This window comes from Schistocerca cancellata, chromosome 9 (genome assembly GCF_023864275.1).
Source record: "Schistocerca cancellata isolate TAMUIC-IGC-003103 chromosome 9, iqSchCanc2.1, whole genome shotgun sequence".
Lineage (NCBI taxonomy): Eukaryota > Metazoa > Arthropoda > Insecta > Orthoptera > Acrididae > Schistocerca > Schistocerca cancellata.
In genome coordinates, this window is record NC_064634.1 from 174,972,677 (window position 1) to 174,994,129 (window position 21,453).

Sequence of the window (21,453 nt, forward strand, 5' to 3'; positions counted from 1 at the left end):
AATCTGCGGAAGGATTGCACTTCTATAATGATAAACTATTTTCTTCAGTCGTCGTTGGTCCATGAAGTGCAGGATGTTTTTCCGGTCGCAGTGATGTCGGAGATTGTATGTTTTACAGGACTGATATTCACAGTACACCCTTGAAATGATTGTAGGGGAAAATCCGCACTTCATCGCTATCTCGGAGATGCTGTGTCCCATCGCTCGTGCGCTGACTATAACACCACGTTCAAACTCACTTAAATCTTGATAACTTGCCATTGTAGCAGCAGTAACCGATCTAACAACTGCGCCAGACACATGTTGTCTTATATAGAAGTTTCCGACCTCAACCCCGTATTCTGCCTATTTACATATCTCTGCATTTGAATACGCATGCCTATAGCAGTGTCTTTGGCGCTTCAGTACATATGTTTGATCACAACCCCAGGTGTGTACCCAAAGTTACCTGCAACCGCCTCATAAATTTTATAAAGTGTCCTTAGCTAAAGAGCGTTGTACTACCAGCTGAGGTGACTGCAATATGCAACTACCTATTGGACTGAATGTTTGACTCTGTGCAAGACCATTCAGGTGTTTTTAACAATAGCAGTCAGTATTTACAATCTCCTTCCCTGCACTCTCCATCAATCACAGCCTTGCGGTATCAGCTAACAAACGCCTTACAGAACAGTTACTGTATAGTTCTTTTAACAAAATTCTACTGTATATCTAATGAGGTAATAGTGATACATCCAGCTTGACTGCTGTCATTGATACTTTCTGGGAAAAGAGATTAATCTGCCTTTAGGTTGATATGGACCTTCGTTAAAGAATATTGGAAAATAGATAGAGTGGTCAGTTGGGAGGAGTTGTAACTGGGCATGATTTAATGGTAGATTGATGATGCATTCTAGAGAGACGGAGATGTTGCTGCAGGCCATTTATAGCGCATTTAACCATTTTTTCCATTGCTCTCTTGGGGTGCATCAGTTGTGTGGTATAACTTGCGATCGACTTATTTACAACTGCGTATTCTGTGGGTGATTTATAGTGCTATCTACCTGCAACCGTTAACAGAAAACGTCACCATAGCACTGTTAGGAGAGCGCTTCCAACACATATGTGATGCATCATGTTCATCGATGGGAAAACCCATTTCAGCACCCCCTATAGACGAATGAAGATGTACGCGAAGTACTCCATTTCTCTGTCACATCTCGGACATAAATCGAGTCTTCAGTTACGTATAGGTACGAAGCGACTTTTACTATAATTTTCATGTTCGTCTTATCCAAAATGCATGTATGTGGATCATCGAGTAGAGGGCAAGTCTTAGGATTTTTTAGTAGGTTGGTGTATAATATGCGCAAATATTCTCGTAGAAAATCAAACAGCAATCGGTATGTCAGCAATATGACCATATACATGTGGAAAACTGTGGAAGAAATGTGAAAAATGACATAAAATCGGGAAAATTAGAGGAAAACTTGGAATAATCGCTAAAAATTGATGGAAAAATATGCAGAAATTGAGGAAAATACGATGAAATATGTAGAACTGCGAAATCCTAGTAAATTTCTGAAAGCCGACTGAGAACACATAAAATTAGAGAAAAATACCATGAAATGAATACTGAGCAAAATCAGTAAAACTGCCTATTCTGGAAGAGCGGGGAGCAGACCAATGCTACTTATACACACTTTAATAATGAAAAGAGAACGCCTTCTTCTAGAGACGTGGCGTCAAGGTGAAACGGCTATATTACCCCACACATTACCAATACAACCTAACAACGGACCATGATTTCTTTGTGCAAGAGGAAGGTTACCAGTGTTGGTGGTGAACTACGGTAGGACTGTTACAACTACTCTGACTACGGATCGTGGTCTTTATTTCCTTGTAAGATGTGTGAACATATTATAATTTTCGAACAGTAATCAGTCTTGAACTTTGTGAACAGCAGGGTTCGTACACCTCTGGAAACCTACGTAGTGTTTGTCTTCCAAAGAATCGACGTTTTCTTTCGTGTGCAAGGTAGTAGTTTTATCACCTTACGGTTTGTCACCATAGTTTATTGTAGAGGAACTTGCAGGGAGAATGTATGTCATGCGCTGGAGATACATTTCATACATTGGAATATTGACAACGTTGCATTCCACACGACTATTAGGCCAGAAACCGTACCGCTCTAGTATTATAGTATGTTTAAGTGCAGGACCGTCTAGCCTTTGGTATGTGTTTACATTCCTTGATAATTTCTTCCTTTCCAATAGCTTCTTGGTATGGACACAAAACATCAGAACAATACTTCATAATCGATAGCACACTTAGTTTACGTAAAATGTTTCAAATACATCTTTCTGGAGATCAATCATTCATAAACCATACGTTTCCTCTTAACCATCTGTTATATCATCACAATGCTCGCATATTTACTATACTACGATAAAGAGTGCTAACCTCCTCGACATGCGCGCATCTGGATATATCTTGTGCATTTGGATGGGTGCTGTGAGTAAGGCTGGTGTGGAACAATTTTCGCTGACACAGCAATTATGGATTCGCTTCACGAAACGTGAAAGCTAGCGTGTATAGTGCCCTCCTGCTTCTGATCAGCTGCAAATTAAATCGAGGACATTGTTGCAGGCAGATTTGGTCAAAGACATTGTGGGGAGATCTTTCAATACCCAGCTTTAACCTAAGAATGCTGGAGTGCTCTGTAACTCCCATTCACATAGGAAAAAATGGGCAATCGTAATCGTAAATTACGCACCACCACCGAAGTGCTAGAAATATGTAGATCGTTATAGGGTGCTGTATTATACTTTGGTGCAAGAATTAAGAATGAATGGACATACTGCACAGTCGTCTATCTACATTTGCATTGTAGTGTATAGTACTCGCAAATTAGTGGAGGGGTAATCTAGCTATGATATAGCAACTGGGGTGCGTGCCACCACGTCATTGGACGGAGTTGAAATGACGGAAAAAAAGGTAAAATTGCTAAACTTGATCGCACTATAAACTGTGATGCTTATTACAGTATATTGCCCAATATCGACGCTGTCTTTTCCATCACATCCATCCACATAATGATTGACTGATGCCACCTGTTTGAGTTGGACAGAGTGTCTTGGTGGTAGCAGCACCCTCTGGGGATTGCCAGCATCGAAACAGTGATCGTACGCTTGGCTGCAGTATGAGAAATCAGTTGAAATGGAACACTGAAACATCTGCTACCCCATAAACTTGGCTGTGAAGTTAAATGTAGAGGTCGTCAATTACCTTTGGGCAGCTTTTGTAATCGTGCCATAATACAGCACGCAATTCCTATTTCCATATGTTGCGATGTCTTCCACGCTTTTTTGTCAAATCTGTCTTTTATTTCCATCATCCTGTGTGTTTTGAGAGCAGCAGCAGCAGCAGCATAATTTATTCTCTGCGATGTCCAGCTTTCACCCAGAGCCAACGGATGGAAACATACTAATGTCATTTTAGCACCTGACACACACCTTGATGTCATGGTAAAAAAAAAAAAAAACTGTGTGGTTGTGTACACAGCTGATGCATACACCACTCACCACTTCAATATGCTACAGCAAGTGTATCAAACAACAGCACAGGTATCTCTATTGTGACTGATAGTCTGCGGGGTATGGCCCTCCTACAGGTGGTAGAACGCTACACCAGTCCGTGGAAGCGACTTCGATCACTTGCTGCCTGCTCCAGTGGGCCAATACATGTGTATTTGATGGGATCATCACATATGGTCAATGTCAACATGAGGACTGTATTTCTTTCCCGGAATATAAGAAGACACGGATGGAATAAAGTCTTATTGACTTCACAAGGGAGTTTATCGGAGTTTTTATAGTTTGTACTTTTCTCAGTTGGATGGTGCATAAGAACGATGATAGAGACTATCCTGAGAGATTCAGATCCCTTTCAGACTGCAGTACCTGTATGCAGATTGGAGACACACCGCAACGCAGTAGCAAAATCCTCGTACTTCTTCCAGTTCCTGTATGATATGGAGTCTTACTAACTTTCCCAACAAGAAACATCACTGTAACTGCTCTTACTGTCTTTTCTAACACCTCTTGTTGTAGGAGAAAGCTTCATCTAGCGCTGGCCTTATACATCGTACACGATGACAATATGTTCCCATTTCCACGAAGTGGTCAAAACATGGCCCTCTTGCATTAACTCAGCTCATCCTGTTTCTCTACGAGATGCAGAAGGTCTTACATATAGTGCTCTCCGACTTCTGCTGAGTTCTGACTTACATTGGAACGATCACATGCACAAAGGTGCATGGAGGGCGGAGCAGAGAGTGTTACATGACAGTTACAAGATGCAGAGGAACTGACTAAAAATCACTCTGTAGTCTTGCTGTATGGGATCCTTAGCAAACAGGTTCGAAAAAGGTGACTTGTTTCGAAATACGAGAATGGTACGAACATGATTCACCACTGACTGTAATCAGTAAATGAGGTCTCCATAGGATCCAAGACAAGTATGTGGTTGAATCGATAGACTTGATTCCAAATCACAGACGGCGTTTCTACCAGAAAGCTTCACACTATCAGCGACACTTGTGTGTGCCAGTAGAAGCAAGACCGCTTTTTATGCAGGGTGAGGGTAACATAGTTGTTGTGATAGTTTTTTACTACCGCGGTCCTTCCGCGAAATGTATGTTGCTGATGACAGATTCCGTCTGCAGTCAGCATCAAATGTCGGTTGTCAATTGTGTTCCTCAAATGGAACGTTGTCTTCCCTCCATAAACTCCCATTTGAATTACCTGGTGAGTGTAATCCTACTGCTGAATAAGAAAAATTACTCGCAGTGCAAAATTATTTTCATGTTCAATTTAATTAATTAGACTTTCAATCTGATACCAATGACGTACCGCCTGGCAGATGGAAGCGATGGCTGTGGTACCATGGACATGATTCTTTACTTGGGTCGGTAATCACGATTTTTTCGTTGCGACAATATCTTTTAACGAAATTGCAGTCTCCCACGTACATTTCGGGAGACGGCTATCCTAATAAAATCAGATGTATTACCCAATTTATGAAGTGATACATAGCATAAACCTGATACTTAGCACTTCTGTCTGCAGTTACCTTAAGAGACTTCGTATGTGGCGAGGCATTTGGATACTTTAAAAGCGTTCGAAAGTGAGAAGGCATCCTGTGATAGAGGCAGATCTTAGAACTCCGTCGTGAATCAAGAATGAGTTTAATATTTTAGTCCTGTGATGCATGACGTAACAGATATTGAGCTGATTATAATGGATTTTGTTCTGACTGATGAGAAAATAATTAGAGGAAATGTAGCCTATGGGATACTGTTGCATGATTTTCGTAATTAACGACACTTTAGCAATGTGAAAACACGTGCATGTCCCGATTCGTTCTGTCTTCGAAAATAACTTGCACAAAAGGAAGAGTCCCACATTTCATGTCAGAATTTCGAGGCGTATGGGAAACAACATCGCTGTTTCGATTTGGGTTAGGTGGGTTTCTTAAACTGGGAGTCTATGTCAAGGTGGAATTGGTTAGAATTACTGTATACATTCAAGAAACAGCTGTTTGTTTCGTACTGCACAGTGGCTTGTGATAGGGGTCGTCGCGAGGAGTTGGTGACCAGAAGTATCGGATTAGCTCAGCCCGTGATGGGTAGTTAGGTACAAAGAATGCGCCGACCTGCCTGTTCTTGCCCGCGGTAGCGGGGGCTAGCGAATGAGCAGTGCGATGGGTGAGCGGCGATAGAAGTGGGCGTGTGTGTTGCGTGAACAGATTCAAAACGTCAGGTGTTTGCGCTGGATGCTTATTCCACCCATGTAAAGTGGTTGATTGCTTGGTGACGGTCTCTCTCTGACCTCTCTTTCGGTAAGGTGGGTGTGTGGATATCGGGGGATGAGCCTGCAGCTTCCAGCATAGAAGGTATGTGTGCCGATCTCTCCTCACTGGCCGTCCGCTGTGGCCGAGCGGTTCTAGGCGCTTCAGTCCGGAACCGCGCTGCTGCTACGGTCGCAGGTTCGAATCCTGCCTCGGGCATGGATGTGTGTGATGTCCTTAGGTTAGTTCTAAATTCTAGGGTACTGATGATCTCAGATGTTAAGTCCCATAGTGCTCAGAGCCATTTTTCCCTCCTCACCGGCGCTCACGAGACGTTGCGATGTTCCTCCCGGCACCGGATGGCGCTACTGCTGCTCCTGGTAGTTGGCGGACGGGGCGCCCTTCGCGATCGTGAGTTTATGTGATCGGTTGAGTTTTTTTCCCCCTGATATATTTAATGGAAACGTTATGGTGGAGGAGGGTGTGTGTGCTCTGAAATATCAGTGCATACAATACCTCAGATAGGCGTACCGGTATGAAATGAGCGTTAAGATACAAATGTGTCGATAGGGAACATTTGTTGTGAACAAGCCTTAATTTTTTTTGTTTGGTTGGTATGACATCTGTCAAAGATATTTAGTATACATCAAGTCATGGAACAAACAACATCATATGTTTTCATCGTGTTAACAATGTAGAATTTTGTACCAGAAAGTGATGATTTGCGGAAAGCATTAATTTTTGTTTTCATTTAAAAAAAAGTGCTGCAGAATCGCATCGAATGCTTGTCGAGCCACATGGTGATCACGCTCTATCAAAAGCAACATGCAAAAGATGGTTTCAACGGTTCAGAAATAATTATTTTGATGTAAGAAATGAAGAACGTGGAAGACCACCAGTTCGTAGACGCCGAATTGCAAGCAATATTGGATGAAGATGATGCTTTGAGTCAGAAGCAAGTGGTAGCAATGCTAAATGTTGCACAACAAACAATTTCTGACCTTTTGAAAGCTATGGGAAAGATCCAAAAGTGTGGAAAATGGGTGCCACGTGAATTCAATAAAAGATAGATGGAAAACCGAAAAACCATTTGTCAAATTTTGCTTCAAAGACTTGAAACAAAATCAATTTTACATCGAATTGTTACTGGCGATGAAAAATGGATTTATCTTAAGAATCCTAAACGGGGAAAATCATGGGTTAATCCGGGACAAGGGACAACCATCAACATCGACTGCAAAACCAGATCGATTCGGCAAGAAGACGATGCTCTGTGTTTGGTGGGATCAGAAAGGTGTGGTGTATCATGAGCTTCTAAAACCCGGTGAAACTGCGAATACTAATCGCTACAGACAACAAATGATCAATTTGAACTATGCATTGATCGAAAAAAGACCAATGTGAGCCAGAAGACATGGCAAAGTAATTTTTTTACACAACAATGCACCTACACACAAAGCAAAACTGGTTCAGGATACAATCAAAACACTTGGCTGGGAGCTGATATCCCACCCGCCGTATTCACCAGACTTGGCCCCTTATGACTACCATTTGTTTTCATCAATGGGACACGCATTGGCTGAGGAACACTTCGATTCCAACGAAGAAGTCGAAAATTGGGTGTCTGATTGGTTTGCTTCAAAAGATGAACATTTCTATTGGCGTGGTGTCCACAAGTTGCCAGAAAGGTGGTCAAAATTTATAGAAAGCAATAGTCAGTACTTTGAATAAAATTTTTTTACTTTTCAATTCAAAATTAGTGTTTCATTTTCACAAAAAACGCCCATTTCATACCGGTACACCTGGTAGCTCTGCGATCTGTTTGTGGCAGAAATTTCATTATTTGACTTTAATAATGTTTGCATGTGATGCTCAGACTTTGAAAATTTGTTTTATTACGAAGAAGGGTAATAAGAAGGTGGAGCCGAGTGTTTCAAGCAATCTAAACAGCTAATTTGATAGGGTAGTGCAAATGTATTATTTCACTCTATTATTTATATCGAAATTTTGTTAGTTCTCCCTTCGTCTCCAGCCTTAGTCAAAAGGAACACGGTATTCTGAGGAGAGATGAAAACCTCCGTCTGTGCGTTTCTAGAGTTTGTTTCACACAAACAAATAGTGAGTAGCCTCTTGATAAAGACAGGAGGTGAGTCTGGAATTTTCCGATCAACTGAATGCCGCCACTTGATGCTTTGTTTAGGGGCCGCGAGATCAAAGGAGGCCGATATCCGATCCGTGGTCCGCGTTCTCTGAGGAGAAAACTGGTGACTGAAACTTCATGAGAACATGCTGCTGCAGCAAAAAACGTTTTTGTTTTAATCACTGCCGCCCCAGTTCTTGCAACATGTCATTGGCACTCTCTTCCCTATTTCACGATAATACAAAACGAACTGCCCTTCTTTTTCAATATACTCCAACAATCCTATCTGATATGAATCCCACACCGCACAACAGTACTACAGAAGAGGACATAGTGTAAACAGTCTCTTTAATACACATGTCACATTTTGTAAGTGCTTAGCTAATAAATCGCAGGCTTCATTTTGCTTTCCCCAGAACATTATCTATGTGATAGTTCAAGTTTAAGTGATTCGTAATTGTAATCCCTACTCATTTAGTTGTGTTTACAACCTTTAGATTTGTGTGACCTATCGTGAAACTGAAATTTAGAGGATTAATCTTAGTGTTCATGTGAATGACCTTATACTTTTCATGCTTTAGTGTTAACTGCCACATTTTCACGAAACAGATAACTTGTCTAAATCATTTTGCATTTAGTTTTGGTCATGTGATGACTTTACATGACGATGGATGAAATTATCATCTGCAAACAATATAAGAGGACTGCTAAAGTTGTCTTGTAACACTTTTACGTAGATGAGGAACAACAGCGGTCAATAACATTTTTTTCTGGAACGCCAAATATTATTTGTGTTTTCTCGATGACTTTCCATCAGTTATTGCGAGTAGCAGGGAGATTGAAGCACCACCCCATTTATTATATGAAATTGAGATGAAAATTAATTAAATTGATCAATTAATTATCTTCCCACCACCTACCACCCAACCACCATGACCCACCTCCCACCCCTAGATGACGTCATGTGTTTTCCTCAGCCTGCATGGGGGTCCCTGACCTTTCTCCCACCTACCCTATTGGCGCGAATTTCGAATTTATGGTGTGATTTTAGAATTTTGGTGTGAATTTCGAATTTTGGGGGAATTTTTTTGTCCCAGGGCTTTGATGACGTCCCACCCCACCTCCTGCCAAGAAATTGGCGGGAAATTAAAAATGATAGTACCCTTTCTGGGATTGGAACCGTGATCATTCTGGACAGAGAGCCCAAGCACACCTCTCAACACGTGGGAAACTGTACAGATGCAGGAGAGAAAGGTTAGGTTTAGTGTTCAATATTTGTTTTGGTTGGGACACTGAAGTAAAGATTGGTCCCAATTACGTAATTGATCATAAAGATAGGTCCTAATTCCACAAGTATATGAGTAGCGCTACGCAAGGAGGGCCTAAACTTGCAATACAGCTAAGGAAATTAACAATGCCATACAAGTGGCTTTACCCTGCTAGGGAAAAATTTCACAACACCAGTCCACAATACGGGCAGATGCACTCAAATTACTCACCTACAAGCTGGAGGGAAAAGAGCTGAAGTGGAAGGCACTATCTTTATTATTCAGGTTGGAAATATATTCAACTGATGAGATGCTGGAGATGACAGAGAGCAATTTAAGAATTGTATTACCTGTAAGCATATAGAAGAGGAATGTATCTATCGCCGTTTAACATCAGAGTTCGCTACAGCCACTTGCACGACAACCACCCTGCAGCCCAGGTGATCAAAGCCAATACACCCTATCACAACTGAGGGAAAATGCTTCACTGCTCTAATTACATATCGAAATGGCCTTGAAAAAAAACCAACACTTGTAATCAACGAGTTATGATGCAACACCTGTACTGCAGAAAATCATTTTCCGAAAAGATTGTAGACGGGGTGACAGTTGAATGTGCATTCTCCTTGAGATACAGTCGATAACCATTGGAATTATAGACAGTCCTACCTCCCCTCATCCTTCCGCCTTCCTCAATCCCTCCCCCCCCCCCCTCCCGCCACCTACAGTGGAGACACAGGACTTTTCAAACAGCCAGCTGCACCCACTGCAGATCGCACCCTGCTTTACTGCCTACATCCGTAGCGCCGGCGGACGAGCTCGCGGTCGATGACTGCCTTGAGGCGACAGTCCATGCAACGGCCCTGCGACATCGCAAAAGGAACATTTAGTGACACCACTCAGCCGCCGGCCGCGGTGGCCGTGCGGTTCTAGGCGATGCAGTCCGGAACCGCGAGACTGCTACGGTAGCAGGTTCGAATCCTGCCACGGGCATGGATGTGTGTGATGTCCTTAGGTTAGTTAGGTTTAAGTAGTTCTAAGTTCTAGGGGACTGATGACCTCAGATGTTAAGTCGCATACTGCTCAGCCTCACACGCTGCCCGCCAGTCGGAACACAGCTGCCTAAGACGACCGCACACACACACACACACACACACACACACACACACACACACATACACTAGACCATCCCCAAACTGCCCCCGCAAGTGCCCACCATTCTGAATGTGAAAACACAGCACTATAAAAATTGATTTTAAGTCAACGTATCTCTTATAATCGAGCATTTGTAAAAAAGGGAAACACATTTGCGACGATAATAACTGTTTTCTTCCCATGAAAATAGGTGTAGTCCACTTCTTTTAGTTTCATAAGAAAAATCACTATAGCTGCTGGTAAACATTTCGGGAAGTGAGGTCGTGGTCCAAGAAACTCTTCTGTTCCTGACGTTTCGTCCAGGACCGCACTGGACATTCTCAGAGGCACTCCTCCGTTGACTCTTGCCGACTGACCGGTAGGAAGTCCGAGAACGACATACACTCCTGTAAATTGAAATAAGAACACCGTGAATTCATTGTCCCAGGAAGGGGAAACTTTATTGACACATTCCTGGGGTCAGATACATCACATGATCACACTGACAGAACCACAGGCACATAGACACAGGCAACAGAGCATGCACAATGTCGGCACTAGTACTGTGTATATCCACCTTTCGCAGCAATGCAGGCTGCTATTCTCCCATGGAGACGATCGTAGAGATGCTGGATGTAGTCCTGTGGAACGGCTTGCCATGCCATTTCCACCTGGCGCCTCAGTTGGACCAGCGTTCGTGCTGGACGTGCAGACCGCGTGAGACGACGCTTCATCCAGTCCCAAACATGCTCAACGGGGGACAGATCCGGAGATCTTGCTGGCCAGGGTAGTTGACTTACACCTTCTAGAGCACGTTGGGTGGCACGGGATACATGCAGACGTGCATTGTCCTGTTGGAACAGCAAGTTCCCTTGCCGGTCTAGGAATGGTAGAACGATGGGTTCGATGACGGTTTGGATGTACCGTGCACTATTCAGTGTCCCCTCGACGATCACCAGTGGTGTACGGCCAGTGTAGGAGATCGCTCCCCACACCATGATGCCGGGTGTTGGCCCTGTGTGCCTCGGTCGTATGCAGTCCTGATTGTGGCGCTCACCTGCACGGCGCCAAACACGCATACGACCATCATTTGCACCAAGGCAGAAGCGACTCTCATCGCTGAAGACGACACGTCTCTATTCGTCCCTCCATTCACGCCTGTCGCGACACCACTGGAGGCGGGCTGCACGATGTTGGGGTGTGAGCGGAAGACGGCCTAACGGTGTGCGGGACCGTAGCCCAGCTTCATGGAGACGGTTGCGAATGGTCGTCGCCGATACCCCAGGAGCAACAGTATCCCTAATTTGCTGGGAAGTGGCGGTGCGGTCCCCTACGGCACTGCGTAGGATCCTACGGTCTTGGCGTGCATCCGTGCGTCGATGCGGTCCGGTCCCAGGTCGACGGGCACGTGCACCTTCCGCCGACCACTGGCGACAACATCGATGTACTGTGGAGACCTCACGCCCCACGTGTTGAGCAATTCGGCGGTACGTCCACCCGGCCTCCCGCATGCCCACTATACGCCCTCGCTCAAAGTCCGTCAACTGCACATACGGTTCACGTCCACGCTGTCGCGGCATGCTACCAGTGTTAAAGACTGCGATGGAGCTCCGTATGCCACGGCAAACTGGCTGACACTGACGGCGGCGGTGCACAAATGCTGCGCAGCTAGCGCCATTCGACGGCCAACACCGCGGTTCCTGGTGTGTCCGCTGTGCCGTGCGTGTGATCATTGCTTGTACAGCCCTCTCGCAGTGTCCGGAGCAAGTATGGTGGGTCTGACACACCGGTGTCAATGTCTTCTTTTTTCCATTTCCAGGACTGTATATACTGTAGGAAAGGGGGCGTGGTCGAAGATGAGCAGAGATAGTACTCGTCAAAGATAAAATCCAACTAGTTAAACTTAGCTAGTTGTCTTCTCATTATGCAGTCATGTTCATGATTACTCTTCTTGTCTTGACCATCGTCTGAAGGTGCTGTTCACAAGAGCGTTGCATTCTGCACGACTAATACTTCAAAAACCATAATGCTTTAACAATATAGCATTTTTAGGTGCCGAACTATGTAACCATAAGACTGTGAGTTTATGCTCTACAGTCATTTCACTCAATCTGGTACCTTCCTGTTACTGACTCCAGACAGTGGAATAATGCTTCAGAATTGATAGCACGGTTGATTTACAGGAAATGTTTCAAATTCCTTACATCTGGAGCTCCATCATGTAAAACCCATATCTTTCTTCCTAACCGTCTGTTATATCACTGCATCACTCTCATGTCTATTATACACTGATAAGAGGTGCTACCCTAATAAACATTCTTGTGCCTTTAAATGGGTGCCGTGGGTAAGACTACTGTAGCAGGGAGGATTGGTCAAGCAAATTGTGAGGGGGATCTGTGAATCTCCGACTTTATCCTACGAATGCGAGAGTACTCTGTGATGCCCATACGTACAGGGAAAGATAGGCAGTCGTGAATTCTATACTACGATCGTTACACTGGGAATATGTAAATAACCTATAACATCAGTATAAGACGCTGTCTGGCGTACTTTGGTGTATATGGCTGAATGGACGTGCTGCAGAGTCATCTATCTGCATTCGCAAACTAGTGTATGGTACTTGCAAGGTAGTGGAGAAGTGATTTAGCAATAATACAGAAATTGAGATGCAACCTGCTGTGTCACTGGCTGGCGCTGAAATTAGGGAACAGGTGGTACACTTTGATGTATATTGCCAAATGGACGCAGCGTATAGTCATCTATCTGCCCTTGCAATCTAGTAATGGTGCTTGCAAAACATTGAAGGGGTGATTTAGCCATGATACAGAATTCGGAAGCATTCTGCTGTGCCATGGGCTGCCGTGTAAATTATGGAACAGCTGGTATACATTGATGTATGGGGCCAAATGTTGGTACTTCACGGTCATCTATTTGCATTTGCAATCTAGTACATGGTACTTGCAAAGTACTGGGGGGATTAATTTAGCGATGACATATAAACTGGAAAGCCATATCTTGTGTCATTGGCTGGCGTTAAAATTACGGTACCACTGATAAAATTGTTAAAATTGATTGTACTATCAAATGCATTACACCGTCCCGTATCAACGGTGTCTTTCTCTTCCCATCCGTCCACTGGTATGCTCTTGATTACCACATAATGATTGACTTACACCACTTGGCTGAGCAGGAGACAGCCTTGGAAGTACACTGGATATCTGCTACTTCTCACTGCTGAGCATGGGATTAAATGTACAGGTCATCATCTTCAGACATTTGTTTCGCAGTGTTCCTTAATGCTGCCGACTCGTTTTACTTCCATATGCTGTCATGCCCTCAACATTTCTTTTTTCCTCACAAGCGACTTCTAATCAAACTGCGGGCTTATGGGGTATCGTCTCAGTTGTGCGACTGGATTCGTGATTTCCTGTCAGGAAGGTCGCAGTTCGTAGTAATAGACGGCAAATCATCGAGTAAAACTGAAGTGATATCAGGTGTTCCCCAGGGAAGCGTCCTGGGACCTCTGCTGTTCCTGATCTATATAAATGACCTGGGTGACAATGTGAGCAGTTCTCTTAGGTTGTTCGCAGATGATGCTGTAATTTACCGTCTAGTAAAGTCATCCGAAGACCAGTATCAGTTGCAAAGCGATTTAGAAAAGATTGCTGTATGGTGTGGCAGGTGGCAGTTGACGCTAAATAACGAAAAGTGTGAGATGATCCACATGAGTTCCAAAAGAAATCCGTTGGAATTCGATTACTCGATAAATAGTACAATTCTCGAGGCTGTCAATTCAACTGAGTACCTGGGTGTAAAAATTACGAACAACTTCAGTTGGAAAGACCACATAGATAATATTGTGGGGAAGGCGAGCCAAAGGTTGCGTTTCATTAGCAGGACACATAGAAGATGCAAGTCCACTAAAGAGACAGCTTACATTACACTCGTTCGTCCTCTGTTAGAATATTGCTGCGCGGTGTGGGATTCTTACCAGGTGGGATTGACGGAGGACATCGAAAGGGTGCAAAAAAGGGCAGCTCGTTTTGTATTATCACGTAATAGCGGAGAGCGTGGCAGATATGATACGCGAGTTGGGATGGAAGTCATTAAAGCAAAGACGTTTTTCGTCGCAGCGAGATCTATCGAAATTTCAGTCACCATCTTTCCCTTCCGAATGCGAAAAATTTTGTTGAGCCCAACCTACATAGGTAGGAATGATCATCAAAATAAAATAAGAGAAATCAGAGTTCGAACAGGAAGGTTTAGGTGTTCGTTTTTCCCGCACGCTGTTCGGGAGTGGAATGGTAGAGAGATAGTATGATTGTGGTTCGATGAACCCTCTGCCAAGCACTTAAATGTGAATTGCAGAGTAATCATGTAGATGTAAATGTAGATGTAGATGTAGAATAAGATAACCAACATCAAATACACAACCACCCTACAATGTTCCTACCCCAAGCACTATAGTGACAAACTTTAAAATGATAAAACTATTTCCTTCTATACTATTCTGGTGTCCTAGGAAGGCATCATCAGTGTATACCCGGCGCTGGAGCTGCTTGTAAACCAACTAGAATGAAGTCAGGAAACTGCTGTTTTGTCTTTTAGGAAATTAATGGAATTTATACGTCTTTTTACATCAGAAATTTACGTGCCCTCGATCACACTTCTCATGTTAGTCATGCTTATCATTAGTAGTAGCAGTATCGGTTTTGATGGATACGGCCTTGTCTCACTAGGAAATAGAGCGAGGAAAAAGCGACATGAATATTTTCGGTAGCTGAGGTACCACCCATAGCCTGCTGCACGAAAATGCACACCAAGAAGGGCAACTTACAAGTGAGTAAGCACCACGATCAGTAGCCAAAGGGGGTATAACAGTCTTATTTCTGTTTACAGTAGCATCAGCATAGCTCTGGTAGCATTCCTCTTGCACAAAGAAGTCCTGGTCTGATGTTAGGTAGTTTTGCTCATGTGTAGAATATTTTAACAATTTAATCCTAACATCACATCCGTCGAGCACACACTATTAAATGTGATACATGTGACATCAGTCCACTCTCCTACGGAACACTGTAGGGAATGATAAATGGATTGATTCTTCTCCTTAATACTTGTTTGTGACAATCAACCATTAATTCGGTAATACCTATATTCGACTTCATGTGTGAGAACGTGGTTACAGATTGGGATACACATGTTTTGCCTACATTAATATAGCGCCTAGGTGTAATACTTACGTCGCCTTTGTTGAAGTATGTGTCACAAAAACGCACGTAGTTTATGTGGGGAGGGTTAAAGGTCAATGCAGGCAGAGCATAATTTTTAAGCTTTTCTTGGTTTTGAGTGTCCGATTGTCACCGAAGCACCTCAGTTCCCTGCATTTCATGGTATTTTTTCCCTAATTTTATATGTTGTCTGTCAATTTACGTAATTTTGCAAGTTATTTGGATTTTACATATCTCGTCGTATTTCCCTCAATTTTTCGTATTTGCCAGGTTTTCCTCGATTTTTACTGATTTTATGTAATTTTTTATGTTTCTGTACGTATGTGGTCATATTGGCGGCCTATTCATGCGTTGTTTGATGTAGTACAGGGATATTTGCGTGTCTACTAAAAATCCTAAAAATTCACCACTTCCCGGTGATCTACATGCATGCATTTTGGTTAGGAAGCTCATGATAAGTATAGTACACTCTCCTCGCACCTAGATAAGACTCAACGAGTGCTGCAGATTGGAAACCCTTAATCTGGAAACAAACTTGTTTACTGCTACAACACATCAGAGAGGTTGTCTGCAGACTCATGTAGCGATGGAAATTCAGAGTCTGGGACAGTTCTACGCGTTCATCTGACTTCCACTCTGCCATGTAGGGACCTGCAACAGAGTTAACTTGTGTTTAGAGTTGATTTCTGCTGCTGGTCTAATATTTTTTTCTCATAAGTATATGCTCTTATTGCTTACCAAATAAGCTTCTCTACTTTTGTTTACACTTTCCAACTCTGACGCATCCTAATAACCGTGTCAGGACAACTACAAACTGTAGATTTCAGGTATTTTTTATTCTAGTAATAAGTTATTCGTTAGGCGACAGTGTGTCGACTGCACTTAGTATTCTGGAAGATGAGAGTTTCCCCTTCCTATGCCTACAGAGTGCGCACCCCGTGCCATTGACAGCTCTACATACATAAATATAGGGACTATGCATGCATATTACAAATCGTGAAGTCTCTATTTCAACCAATTGTGTGTCATATTTGGCAGTGTTGCAGCCCCGTAAGCAGCAAAATGTACTCGCAAAACGATTCTGTAGGGTATGTATGCACATTTAAATTTATGCTGGTAAAGAGCATAACATCTTCGATGCAAGTTATATAACTGATTTTTTATAACAATATTGTCTAGACTCTTCAGTAATAACAACAAATCAAGGTATCATGCTGCACCTATCACGCCTTCTTTTACACTCTTAAAGATCCACAATGACAGCACATAATCATCCAAATTCCACTATTTTATGTGCTAGATTAGATGGAAGGAGACAGTCATTCATGGGCATTATTCTCATGTGTGGTAAAGAACAGCACATTATTCGGAAAGTACAGATCTGTACTCGAAAGCACTCGGGTGGTTTGGTACTGGTATACTTTGGTGTACACAGCTGAATGGACGCACTTCACAGTCATCTATCTGCATTCACAATCGAGTATATGGTACTTGCAAAGTAGCGGAGGGGTCACTGAGTGATTACGCAGAAATTGGGAAGCATTCTGCTGTGTCATTGGCTGGCGTTTAAATTACGGAACAACTGGTATACTTCGGTATATATGGCTGAATGGACGTACTGAACAGTCACATACCTGCATTTTCAATCTAGTATATGGTGTATATGAACGTATCGCACAGTCATCTATCTGAATTTGCAGTTTAATATTTGGTACTTGCAAAATAGTGGAGAGGTGATTTAGGATGACAAAAAAATTGGGAAGCAATCTGCTGTGTCTTTGGATGGCATTAAAATTATGGAACCACTGGTAAAATTGCCAAAAATGATCATGCTATCAACTGCACTGCGTACTACAGTATGTTGTCCTGTATCAATGGTGTCTTTCCTGTCCCATCCATCCACTGGTACTCTGTTGATTATAATGATTGACTTACACCACTTGTTTGAGATGCAGAGAGCCTTGGAAGAACACTGGATATTTGCAATTTTTTTTTTTTTTTTTTTTTTTTTTTAGCAGTTACATAACAGCACCTCCTTTTCTCTCTACTACCTCGCACATTTTGTGAACAGCATCTTCCGGCAGTGGTCAACACAGGAACAGTAATCATATACATGACTCGAAAATGAGAAGACAATGATCTTCGAAGTGGGACACTGAAACATCTGCTACGTCATCACTGTAGAAGATGGCATTAACTGTGTAGGTCATAACTTTCAGATAGCTGTAGGAAACACTCTAAAATGCCGCAAATTCTTCCAGTTTCCATTTGTTGCGATTTCTTCCACATCTCTGTTTTATTTCTACCAACCAGTGTCTTGGGGCAGCTGCATAGCTTATAACATGCGATGTTCAGCTTTCTGTGAGCATCAATGGATCAAAATATGTTAATGTCAGTGTAGCACATGAGACAGAGGTTAACGTAATTGTAGAAAAACAAATAGTCTGGTGGTGTACAAAGCTGAAGTCATACACTGCTTGGATGTGTTACAGCCGAAAAAACAATGTGTGAAACTGCTTATGAAGGAACAACACAGGGACCCTCTCTTGTGATTGATAGTGTGTTGGATATGGTCTTCCTCCAGTACAATCGGATAACTCTACACAGGTCTGTGCAAGCGACTTCGACCACTGGCCACCCGCTCCAGTGGAGTGATACATGTATATGTAATATGCTCGATGTCAACATGCACACAGTATTTGTTTTTTTGTGAGAGAGAGATGTGGTTAAATACTATAGGAGGTTTTATTAGAAGGGGTGCTAAACGGGTTAAATTTTGGATGCAAATAGTTATCTCAAAACTACACCGATTTTGTCCATAAAACTAATAGAAATCGGATGTATCCATTCTCTTGGAATTATGACTATTTATCTTATTATCGTCATGGTTGAATGTTTAAAACTAGGTGTTATAGCAAGTTATGTGTTATTCCATACTTTATAGCCTCTAATTATAAAATAGACACCACTTGAATTATAGATTGTTGTGGAACATAGTAATGATGGTGTTTTATCCCGACATGTGAGTACATTGTGTGAAACAGGCTGTGATGATCAAATTGCTTACAAAAGTAGAAAGCAAGAATCTGCTGCTATTGCGAATGATTGTTGTATGACAGAAATTTTAGATGCAGGTAGGTAAAGGTGGGTTATGGAGCAAAAATTTCAAATGTAAGCACGTATATGTTATTTGGTTTTGATGTAACTGTAGGTGGAGAGATACTCAAAACTTTATGACAGCTTTTGTAAATGACAATGTGATATAGCTTCACTATGGCAAAATGGTACTTGCCATAGTATACGAAATAGCACCGTTCTCTTGAATTATAACTTGTTGTTGTCAAATATAAGATAATTGTGTTTTTTTTCCTACATGTGTGCAAATAATGTGAAACACTGTACTCTCTCCAATGTTATTTCGCATGTCTCAAATGTTTGTAATACACACGTGCATGACAGTGTATTTACAGACACCCTCAGGACGTGTAACTTGTCCATCAAGTTGAAAGAACTTAATTTATCAATTTCATTATATTACATATCAATTTTATATCCTTCTTCATATTACTATCACACACAGACTTAGTCACACAACTGAAATGATACTCCAGAGGCTCGCAATTTCATTAGAAGTCGTTTGTGAGGATCTGTGTCAAAAGCCTTCAGGAGATCTAAAAATATTTAATTAATCTGAGGTGCCCTGTTGGTACCATTGATTACTTTATGATACTAAAGAGCTAGTTGTGTTTCACAGTAACCATGTTTTCTGAATCCATGTTGGCTATTTGCTGATAAATCGTTTTCTTTGAGGTGATTCATATTGTTCGAGAACAGTATACGTTCCAAAATCCCACTGCACACTGAAGTTAGTGATGTAGGTCCATAACTCAGCAGATTATTCCACGAGCCTTTCTTTGGTATTAGTGTGACATGTGCAGGTTTCGATTGTCTTGGCATGGATATTCCTATAAGCGAGTGGTTGTATATGATTGCTAAGTATGGTGCTATTATATCAGCATACTCTGTAAAGAACCTGACTGGTATACAATCTGGACCACAAACCTTGCCTTTCTAAAGTATTTTAAGTTGTTTCGCTACACCGAGGACATCTAAGTTACTTATGACAGCAGTTGTTCTTTATTATAATTCTGGAATATCTACTTCATTTTCTTTTGTGGAGGAATTTGGGAAAGCTGTGGTCAGTAACTCTGCTTTAGTGATGTTGTCATCAATGGCATCAGTATTGTTATCCCACTTCGAAGGTATTGATTGCGTCTTGCCACTGGTGTGCTTTACATACGACCGGAATCTCTTTGGATTTTCTGCGAGATTTCGAGACGGAGTTTCGTTGTGGAAACTATTAAAAGCATCTCGCATTGAAGTTCCCGTTAAATTTCGAATTTGTGTAATACTTCGCCAAGTCCGAGGATTTTGCAGTTTTTTAAAATTGTGCTTGCTTTTTTCGATGCTTCAGAAATAGAGTTCCGACCTGTTATATGTACCATCTCTTATTAACTTATTTTGTTTATATCTCTCAACTGCGTCGATACTATTTCTCTCAATTTAAACCACATCTGGTCTACGCTCACATAGTCATATTGGAAGGGTAGGAGACTATTTGAAAGCTATCTATAAAATCTTTATATGCTTTTTTTAAATAGATTTATTTCTCGTTTTTTTGGGGGGTTTGGGTGTATTGGTGTTCAGTCTCGCTACCAGAACGTTGTGGTCACTTATCCCAGTATCTGTCGTGATGCTTCTTATTTGGTCACGATTACTTGATGCTATGTTTTTGCAGCCACCTGATTCACAAAACTGCAATCCAAAATCCTTTACATCAGTTTGTTGCAGAATCATAGAAAATATTCTGAGCTCATATATAATGAAGTATTTTATCAAATAATTTTTTAGTGTAAAAATCTTGGTAAGCCTAGACCAAAATTTTCATTATATAGTTAACGCATGACGGGCAGTTTCGGTTGCTTTTTACGACTATATTCAGATTTGTAAGCAAGTTGAGGAAAAGTAGCCTAAGAAAATTATGCACTACAGAGTAGGGTATAAAATACTATATTACAGCTGAATAAAACATGTAAGGAGAGCCAGTTTCAATAGCAAATGCACTTAAGACTGTTTTATAACTAATATGTTATTGCTTTTAACATCAGCTACCGTCCAAATCGTAAAAACCATCATCATTAACTAGTCGTGCAATTACATCCATTAGTATTATGGACCAACAAAACTAGGCCGGTATGTGGTTAAAAGCTTCGTCGATAACGAGCCTGGCTGCTCCTATGCTGAAAAAAATTCAAGACCAAGAATCTTAAAAATTTTGTACCTAAATCCAAGTAACTTTAAAATTATAAAAATAAGATGACAGTGCAGTTACATTTACAAGGGAGGCAACTGAACCGTATCATCATCTTTGCCTAGGTGTGGTGTGTCGTCTTCCGGAGCCTTGGCTTTGCTCTGCCGCGATTGGTCCGTTTGCTTTTAAATTTCGGAGGGCGCTTCGTTCTGGGGGGGAGGCCTGCTGACGACGAGAGTATCGAATGCTGCTGCCGGAGTGAGACGGGGAGTTTAGTTTCCGATTGTGTGGTAGCGCAATGTTGCGGGAAAGGTGGTATAAGTTCCTGTGAACGCACGTGATCGCTACGAGCGTGTGTACTCGGGACGGCGGCAGTCGTTCTGGACGGGCTGTGTGATAAGGAAGCTCGGCGTGGCAACTGTTGACGCGGTGTGTCCGCGTTGCTATGGCGGAACTGGGGCGATTGACATAACTCGAGATGGTGCTGGTTGCAACCTGTCGCCGAATGTTTGTCTGCCGTCTGGACTAACGGTGAGAATTTCT